Below are 8,678 nucleotides of genomic sequence, written 5' to 3'. Positions count from 1 at the left end.
CACACTCTAACCCTTAAGGAAGTGATCTTGTAGCACATGCAACAAGAGCCATTCAGGGACAACCAGCTAGAACAGCAGTTGTGAGTCTTTCAGGACATTTTCTGGAGCCATGTTGCAGGCTTGGTTTTACACCAGAACAGGCACAAGTGTATTGATTGCAGCACTACGAGTGCTACTGTAGGGGATTGTGAGGAGAGCATGGATAAGCACAGAAGCAACAGCATGGTGACTGAGGGGATGGAATCCCAAGATGGGGAGTACAGGATGGACAGGCATGGGAGATGGTGTGGCAGGTCCTCCCAGAGGCTGGGTGGGAACCTCCTGCCACATTCAGTGTTCTGTGAGTTCCCATGTGGTCCTAGCAAATCCAAAGACCCTGGTACTGGGCCGATGAATACTTCACTCTGTGTGCAGCATCTGCAGAAAGCATTACATCAGGGAGCTTTGTGTATAAATAACATTATATTCATCACCAATGTCCTTTTGGTGCATGTGGAAGTCAAGTTGGTAAACTTGGAGATTTCTAATAATCCTATTGTCTTCTATAAGTTATACACTTCACATTTCATACTTAGGTGTAAGATCCATTTGGAGTCAATTTTGTGCATGCTGTAAATGGCATTGTTTTTCATGCTTGACTAGGCCCATTTCTTCTTGGCTGGAAGTGCAGAGCTGGAAGGACTGTGGTATCTGTGTCATTTGATCTTTCATCACCTGGTAAGGGGACTGATAATATTCTAGGCCCAGCTGGGTGGTCCTAGCAGCTGAGGGATTCTGGGAAGGCTTAGCAATCAGGAGTACTTGTGGCAAGTAGCTTGCAGTTTCTTTCCAGGATTCTACTCTTTCTGCTCTAGGGAGATGTAAGGAAGAACATAAGCTATACCATGGTGTGTGGAGATGTCCACAGCAGGTCTAATGAGCTGTTATTTCCACTCAGATTTAAATGAGCCATGAGACAGACTGTGGTAATCTTGGTCAATGTGGTGACATGGGCTGTTGTCCTTGTCCTCTGATCCTCCCTGTATATGGAATGTTTTGGATAGCAGGAGACTCTGCAGCACTAGTATGGGAGGATATGATTCTTGTAGTATCATTGTCTGGTGTGCACTCACAGCCATTGCACTTGGTGTGCAGTGGGAGCACTGATTGGAAAATAGTCTGCTTTGAAGAATTTTTGAATATTGCATTCCACTTTCGGTTTGGTCATACAAATATTACAAATAATTTTGAAAATGGTAGAAAGGTTCTGATATAGATTGTCTCTTAGGAACACATGATTGGAATATTTTTGACTTTCTGCTGCCTCCAGCCATAATAGTATGGTTCAGTTCTAGTGGATAAAGGAGTTTATGGTCTGCAGAGTTCTCAGGTTTGCATGGTATTAGGCAGGTACTTAGGGAGGCTCCACATCTTGCACCATAATTCATGTGGCAGGAATCAGATATTTTATTATTCTTCTATGCTATTTTGGGATTGGGCATCAGTGGGTGTGGCTCCTATGGAGGCACAGGAGATTCAGAGCCATACCAAGAAATCTCATCCTTTTGCAGAGAGAACCCTAGAGCATAGACTTTTTCTTTGGAAGAAATATTAGTAGCTGGAGGGTGAGAAACAGCAGTATAAGGGTCATTTTGAGTTAATTTAATTGGAGTTTTGAAGTCCGTGTTTATTTAATCTCTATACACACAGATTCATAGGCATTTGGATAACATTGGTCAAGATCAGACTTTTCCTGGCTAAATTTCTTTTGTTCTTTTGATTAATAATTGACTATATTTTCTGGCCTCTGTTCTTGCCTTTTTCTCTCCATCCTCTTTATTCTTTTACAAATATTGTAGACATTTTGATTGTAGCTTCGTGGTAAGTATAGAAGTCATATCATGTCTGTCTGTGTATGATATTTTTGTAATCCCACTGAACATTCTCAGTATTTCCACTGTGAATGTACCACTTTATATTTTTAATTTTATTGTTTTGTAAATGCCGCTTTGAAATCAGCATTTTGATATAAATTTTTGAGTGGTTTCATTGGATTTCATTCATTTTATGCTGTAAATTTAACTTATAGAACATCTTAATTTTGATGCCTTATGTTCCTAAGGATGATAGATTTACTTCTTATTTACTTATGTTTTGTTGTTCTTGTTGTTTTTAAGCTGTGAAAAACTTTTGGCTTATCAGATAAAAGATATTGTGGATCTTGCCAGGTGTCTCTGCACATCTTTTGCGGGATGACCTGATTTCAGATCCTGACATTCAAGCAGTTCATGATTATCTACATTTCATATCCTGTATACATATAGAAAACATTTTCTCTCATGAACTAACATATGCAAAATATTGGAATGGACATGGTAAAATGGTAAATCATTTTACCATCCATTCTTTTACCATCAGTTCTACTATTCTGGACCACAGTTTAGCTATGAGATTGTGTCGCTAATTTTTTTAGACAGAAAACAAAAACCTGGTGTCATATAGAGGAATAATGGTGAAAGATTAGAGAAGCAGATCAGCTTGAATTTTCTGAGATCCTTTTGCCTCTGCCTCCCAAGTGTAACAATTAAAGGTGTGCTCTACTATTGCCTGACCTCTATAGCAAACTATTGCCTTGATCCACTCTCTGGTTTTCAGGCAAGCTTTGTTTTTATGTTTTGTTTGACTTTGTTTTTGGTGGGTTTATTGTTTGTTTATTTTGATTTGAGATAGGGTTCCTCTGTGTAACTTTAAAGCCTGATCTGGAACTCAAACAAATTCATAGTTATCCACCTGTGTATGCCACCTCCACTAGGCAAGCTTCATTTGTTAAAGCAGGAACAAAATATAACCACACTTGGAGAAACTATTTACAGGCTCCAAAAAATTAATGCCATGTGGATCTTACAGAGGTGATTGGGTTTACCTTTCAGTCATCTGTGAACAGAGTGCATTTAATTTTCTGCTACCTCCAGCTACGATGGCATGATACAGAATAGTTGAGTCCCAGGGAAAAATGAATTTCTGTTCTTCAGAAGTTTCTCATGTGTGCATGGTGTTGGGTGGGTGGATTGGGCAGAATCCACATCTTGGGTCTTCAAACATGTGGCAGGAAGAAGATGTTCAATTATTCTTCTATGTTATTTTCTGGGTGGTGACCAATGGGGCTGGGTTTGCCTCAAACCACAAGGGGACATGAGAGTTTGCAGAAGCATTGCAAGAGATTATGCCCATTTATGGAGAGAGCTCTAGACCATGGGGCATGTCTGTCTGGAAGAAATATTGATTGCTGGAGGTACAGAAGCAGAAAAGTCTAAGGGTCCATTTAGTTAATTTTGTGCGAGTTTATTTAGTTTCTAAACACAAAGAATCATGGGTAACTGGGTAACATTGGTCAAAATCTCAGTATACCTGGCTGAGTTTCCTTTGATGTTTTGATGAGAATTTTATTATATTGTCCTGCGTTTTTGGCTTTTTCTATCCATCCCCTTTATTATTTTCCAAATATTTTACATCTTTTCAATTGTTGTAGATTGGTTGTGAGTATAGAAGTCTCATTGTGTCAATGTGTGTACAATTTTTTGTATTCCTTTTGTGAATTTTATCTCTTTTCAATTTGCATATATCTTTACAATCAGATTTTCTGTTGTGCCAGTGGATTGATTGCAGTGCAGTGAGTGCTACTGTAGGGGATTGTGAGGCGAGCATGGATGAGCACAGAAGCCACATCATGGTTAGCGAAGGGATGCTATCCCAAGATGTGGAGGATGGAATCGGGAGGCATGGCAGACCATGTGGCAAACCTTCCAGTAGGCTGTGTGGGAACCTGCTGCCAAATTCCGTGTTCTGTGAGGTTCCATGTGGTCCTGACATCTCCCCAGATTATGTTGATGTTTGTTGATGACCACTGTGTGGTCTGCATCTGTGGAAAAATGTTTAAATCAGTGAGATTTTTGTAGAAATATCTGTGTAGTCAGCACTATGTGCATTTGGTAGTCAAGTTTGCAAACTTGGAGAGGGCTAGTTGCTTTATTGTCTTCTAGAAGTTCTGTACTTCACATTTAACATGTACGTGTAAGATCCATTTGGAGTCAATTTTCTGCATGCTGTAAATGTCATTGTTTTTCTTTCTTGACTAGGCCTCTTTCCTCTGGGCAGGGAAGGCAGAACAGGGAGGACTCTGATATCTGGGTCATTTGATTTCTGATCACCTACTAGGGGGGCTGCTAACATTCTAGGCCCAGCTGGGTGCTTCTAGCCCATGAGGGACTCTGTGAAGGCTTAGCAATCAGGAGTACTGGTTGCAGGTAACCTGTAGTTTCTTTCCAGGATTCTCTGCTCCTTGTGCTCTAGGAAGTTGTAAGGAAGAACACAATCTATACAATGGTGATTGTAGGGTATCCAGAGAAGGTCTGCTGAGTTGGCATTACTGCTGGAATTTGTTTAGATCATGAGACAGACTGTGTGTTTCTCTTGGTCAATGTGGTAACCTGGGCAGTTGTCCTTGTCCTCTGAACCTCCTGGTAAATGGATTTCTTGGATAGTGGAGACTTTACAGCCCTGGCATGGGAGGATATGATGGTTGTAATACAGCAAGCAGTCCAGTGTGCTTGCACAGGCATTGATTTTGATGTGCAGTGGGAACACAGATGGGAAAACCGATAGTCCGGTTTCTAGGCTTTCTGAATAATGTTCCCCACTCTCAGGTTTGTCTGATAAATATTACAAAAAATTTACAAAATGGTAGAGAGATGGTGATATGGATTGTCTTTCAGCAATACACGATTAATATGTTTTTAACTTTCTGCTACCACCAGCCACAATAGTGTGATTCAGTGCTGTTTATTTCCAGGGGACAAAAGTTGTTTCTGGTCTGCAGAGATTTCTGTTATGCAGGGTGTTGTTCAGGGTGTTAGGGCAGCATCCACATCATGGGTCATAATCCATGTGGCAGAAAGCAGATTTTAAATTATTCTTCTATGTTCTGTGATTGGGTCAGTGGGGCTGTGTTTACCTTAAACATTAAGAGGCACAAAGGTTGCAGAGCCAAAGCAAGAAATCTCCTACATTTGAAGAGCAAGCTTTAGAGCATGGGACTTCTGACTTTGGTAGCTAAAGACACAGAAACAATATATTAATGGTCATTTGAGTTCATTTAACCAGAGTTTTGAACTCTGTGTTTATTTACTCTCTATACATAAAGATTCATAAGTAGTTGGATAACACTGTCAATAATCACACTTTTCCTGCTTATGCTACATTTCTTTTTATTAGTAGATGTTTGACTATATTTTCTGGGCTCTGTTCTTGTCTTTTTCTCTCTATCCTCTTTATTTTTTACAAATATTGTACACATTTTGAATGTTATAGCTTTGTGTTAAGTATAGAAATCATATTATATCAATCTGTCTACTGTGTTTTTATAATCCCATTGAACATTCTGAGTATTTCCATTGGGAATGTACCTTTTGAAAGTTTTTTTTTATTTTTTTTTTGTGAATGTAGCATTCTAATAAGTATTTTGTTATATATTGCTGTTCACTGTCATTGGACTTTATTCATTTTATACTGTAAATTTATCCTATACAACATCTAAACTAAGATGAATCATTTTCCAATGATCAATTAGTTACTTCTTTATTTATTTATTTATTTAGGTTTTGTTCTTCTTGCTGCTAATCTGTAAAAGAGTTTTGACTTATCAGATACACCATATAGTGGATGTTTGCAACTTATCTTCTTTAGGGTGTTGACCTGAATTCAGATACCGACACTTAAGTGGCTCATTGTTATTTATATTCTATATCATGTATACATGTAGAAAACATTCAATCTCATGCAGAAACATATACAAAATATATCAATAAAGTTGGTTTTAATTATGAAAACCTGGAGTCAGATAGAGGTGTTAATGGTGAAAGATCAGAGGAAGAGAGCATCCAGTACTCATTCTAACCTCTACTGAATCCTTAGACCAATGGGGCTATCCTGCTGCTAATCTGTTCAAGAGGTTTGTCTTATCAGATACAACATATTGTGGATGTTGGCAGGTGGGTCAGCTCATCATCTTTTGGGTGATGACCAGAATTCAGATACCAACACTCAAGCGGCCCATTGTAATTTATACTCCATATCATGTATACATGTAGAAAAGCTTCTATCGCATGCAGAAACATATGCAAAATATATCAATAAACTTGGTAAATTGGTAAATCCTAATTCCCTCAATTCTATTACCATCCATTCTACTATTCAACACCACAGTTGCACTATGAGACATTACAATAAAGTGGAGGATGTAGTGCTAATTCTAATTGGTCTTAATTATGAAAACCTGGAGTCAAATAGAGGGGTTAATGGTGAAAGTTCAGAGGAGGAGAGCAGCCAGCCCTCTTTCTTACCTCTTCTGAATCCTGAGACCAATGGGGGCTATCCTGTACCTAGAAATCTGAAGTCTGAAAACAATGAGCTTCTCACGCCTCCAGTCTTATGTTTCTATCTCCACCCAGTCATGTTACCCTTATCTCCAAGTCCCAATAAAGGGAATAAGGGTCTGAGCCATGACCACCTGGCTCTGTATGTCTTTTAGAGTGGATAAATCTGGTGTAGCCCAGAGAGGCCTGGAAATCACAGAGATCCACCTGCTTCTGACTTCCAAGGGTTGGGATTAAAGGTGAGTTCCACCATTACCTGGCCTCTATAGCTAACTACTGCCTAACTCCACATTCTTGTGTTTGGGTAAGCTTTTTTTTCTGTTTTATTTGGTTTTGTTTTCTGTGGGGTTTTTGTTTGATTTTTTTTTTGAGATAGGGTTTCTCTTTCTAGCGTTGGAGCCTGATCTCTAACTTATTGAAATTCATGGTGATGCCCCTGCCTCTACCTCTCCATTCCTGGGATTAAAGAATTGTGAAACCCCCACTTGTCAAGCTTCATTTGTTAAAGTATAAAAAATATCACCACACATGGAGAAATTATAGGCGCCACAAAATTAATGTCATATAGATATTGAGGTGACGGTTTTCATCCTTCATTAATATATGGTCAGAGTGCTGTTAACTTTCTGCTACCTACCACTCCAATCGCATGATTAAGGAACATTGAGTTCCAGGGAAGAAAAGGAATTTATGATCTGCAGGTGTACATGGTGTTGGATGGGTGTATAGTACAGATTCCACATGTTGTGCCATGATACATGTGGCAGGAAGTGGACCTCAAATTATTCTACATTATTTTATATGAGTGCACCAGTGGTTCTAGGTTTGCTTAACCAACAAGAGGGCATGAGAGTTTATATATCCATAGCAAGAATTCACCCTCATTTTTGGAGAGCTCTAGACAATGGATGCTCTCTGTTTTGAAGAAATACGAGTAGCAGGATGGTCCAAAGCAGAATAGGTTCAGGTCATTTTGAGTTTAAGTTATGGGATTTGTGAAGATGGTTTTCTTCTGGGGTGGAATTCAGGATCAGGAACCATTGTTCTTTTTCTTTAAGCACACTGACACCATACTAGAGGTGCTCTAGTCAATCTGGCCTTATTAGCAAATCAGACCCCTAGGTGACTTGAGAGTCATAAGAGCTGTAGGGCCCTTTTGGCCACTAGATTCAGGCTGAGCTTTGAAGGTGAAGGGACCAGCTCCCCATTTTGGCATCCATAACAGCTGAACATGCACTTGTCTGATCTTGCCTTGGTCACTAGAAGTTAGGCTCCTGCCTCGTGGCAAGGAACAAATCAGAATATTGCTGGTGGTGCTATGCTTTACAGCTGTGGGTTTGCTTTACAGACAAATGCACAGCAATGATGCACAGAGCATAGAAACTACCCTGGGAGGGCCTATGGGCCATAACAACCAGTTGACCAGTCAACACAGGGCAAACCCTCCAAGCCTGGAGCCACAACAATCCTGAGCCTGTGCATACCCCTAGACACTCCCCTTATGCTGCCCTATAAGATCTCTGTGCAGACGCTTTGAGCTTTCTTTACTAGCCCTCCACCATGGCAGGTGGATGAAAGACACGAGCTAATGTGAGGTAAGCATGTTAAACAACAATTAAGCCTCCTGCAGTTTCCATGAAGTTTTCAATTCTGCCTGATGATTGGGATGACCATGGTCCTTGGCTAAGATCCTGGAGGCCTGAGCTTCCAGGGGTCTTTCAAAGGGAAACTGGCTCCAGTGTTTTTATGTGCTGTGCTTTGAGAAATGACAAACTGGAAACCCACAACATGTTGAGGAAGTGGGCGCTGTTTCCAGATGGGGAGTGGAAGATGGTGAGTTACTGGAGCTGGTATGGAGGGTATTCCCTGGAACTGTGTGGAAAGCTGCATCCACACTCTCTGTCCTGTGGTGTTCCATGCAGTCCTTGAAATGCTTACAAACAGAGGCATGCTTCTCAATAACTTTCCTCTCTGGACTGAGTCTGCTCTGAACATTGGGAACAGGGAGCAGTGTGTAGAAACATATTTGTAGTCAACTTCAAAGTGCTTTTGATGCACACATGGAAAGAAGGTTACAAAACTTGAAGAGGTCTGGTTTCTTCATTACCATCTAAAGAGGTTCAGCACTTTGAATTTCAGCTATTTTTGTTGATTTTTGGAGACAGGGTTTATCTGTGGATTTGGAGGCTTTCCTTTTACTAGATCTTGTAGACCAGTCTGGTCTTGAACTCATAGAGATCCGCCTGCCTCTGACTCCCAAGGGCTGGG

This window comes from Cricetulus griseus, unplaced genomic scaffold (assembly GCF_003668045.3).
Source record: "Cricetulus griseus strain 17A/GY unplaced genomic scaffold, alternate assembly CriGri-PICRH-1.0 unplaced_scaffold_154, whole genome shotgun sequence".
Classification (NCBI taxonomy): domain Eukaryota; kingdom Metazoa; phylum Chordata; class Mammalia; order Rodentia; family Cricetidae; genus Cricetulus; species Cricetulus griseus.
Note: the sequence above shows the minus strand (reverse complement) of the source record.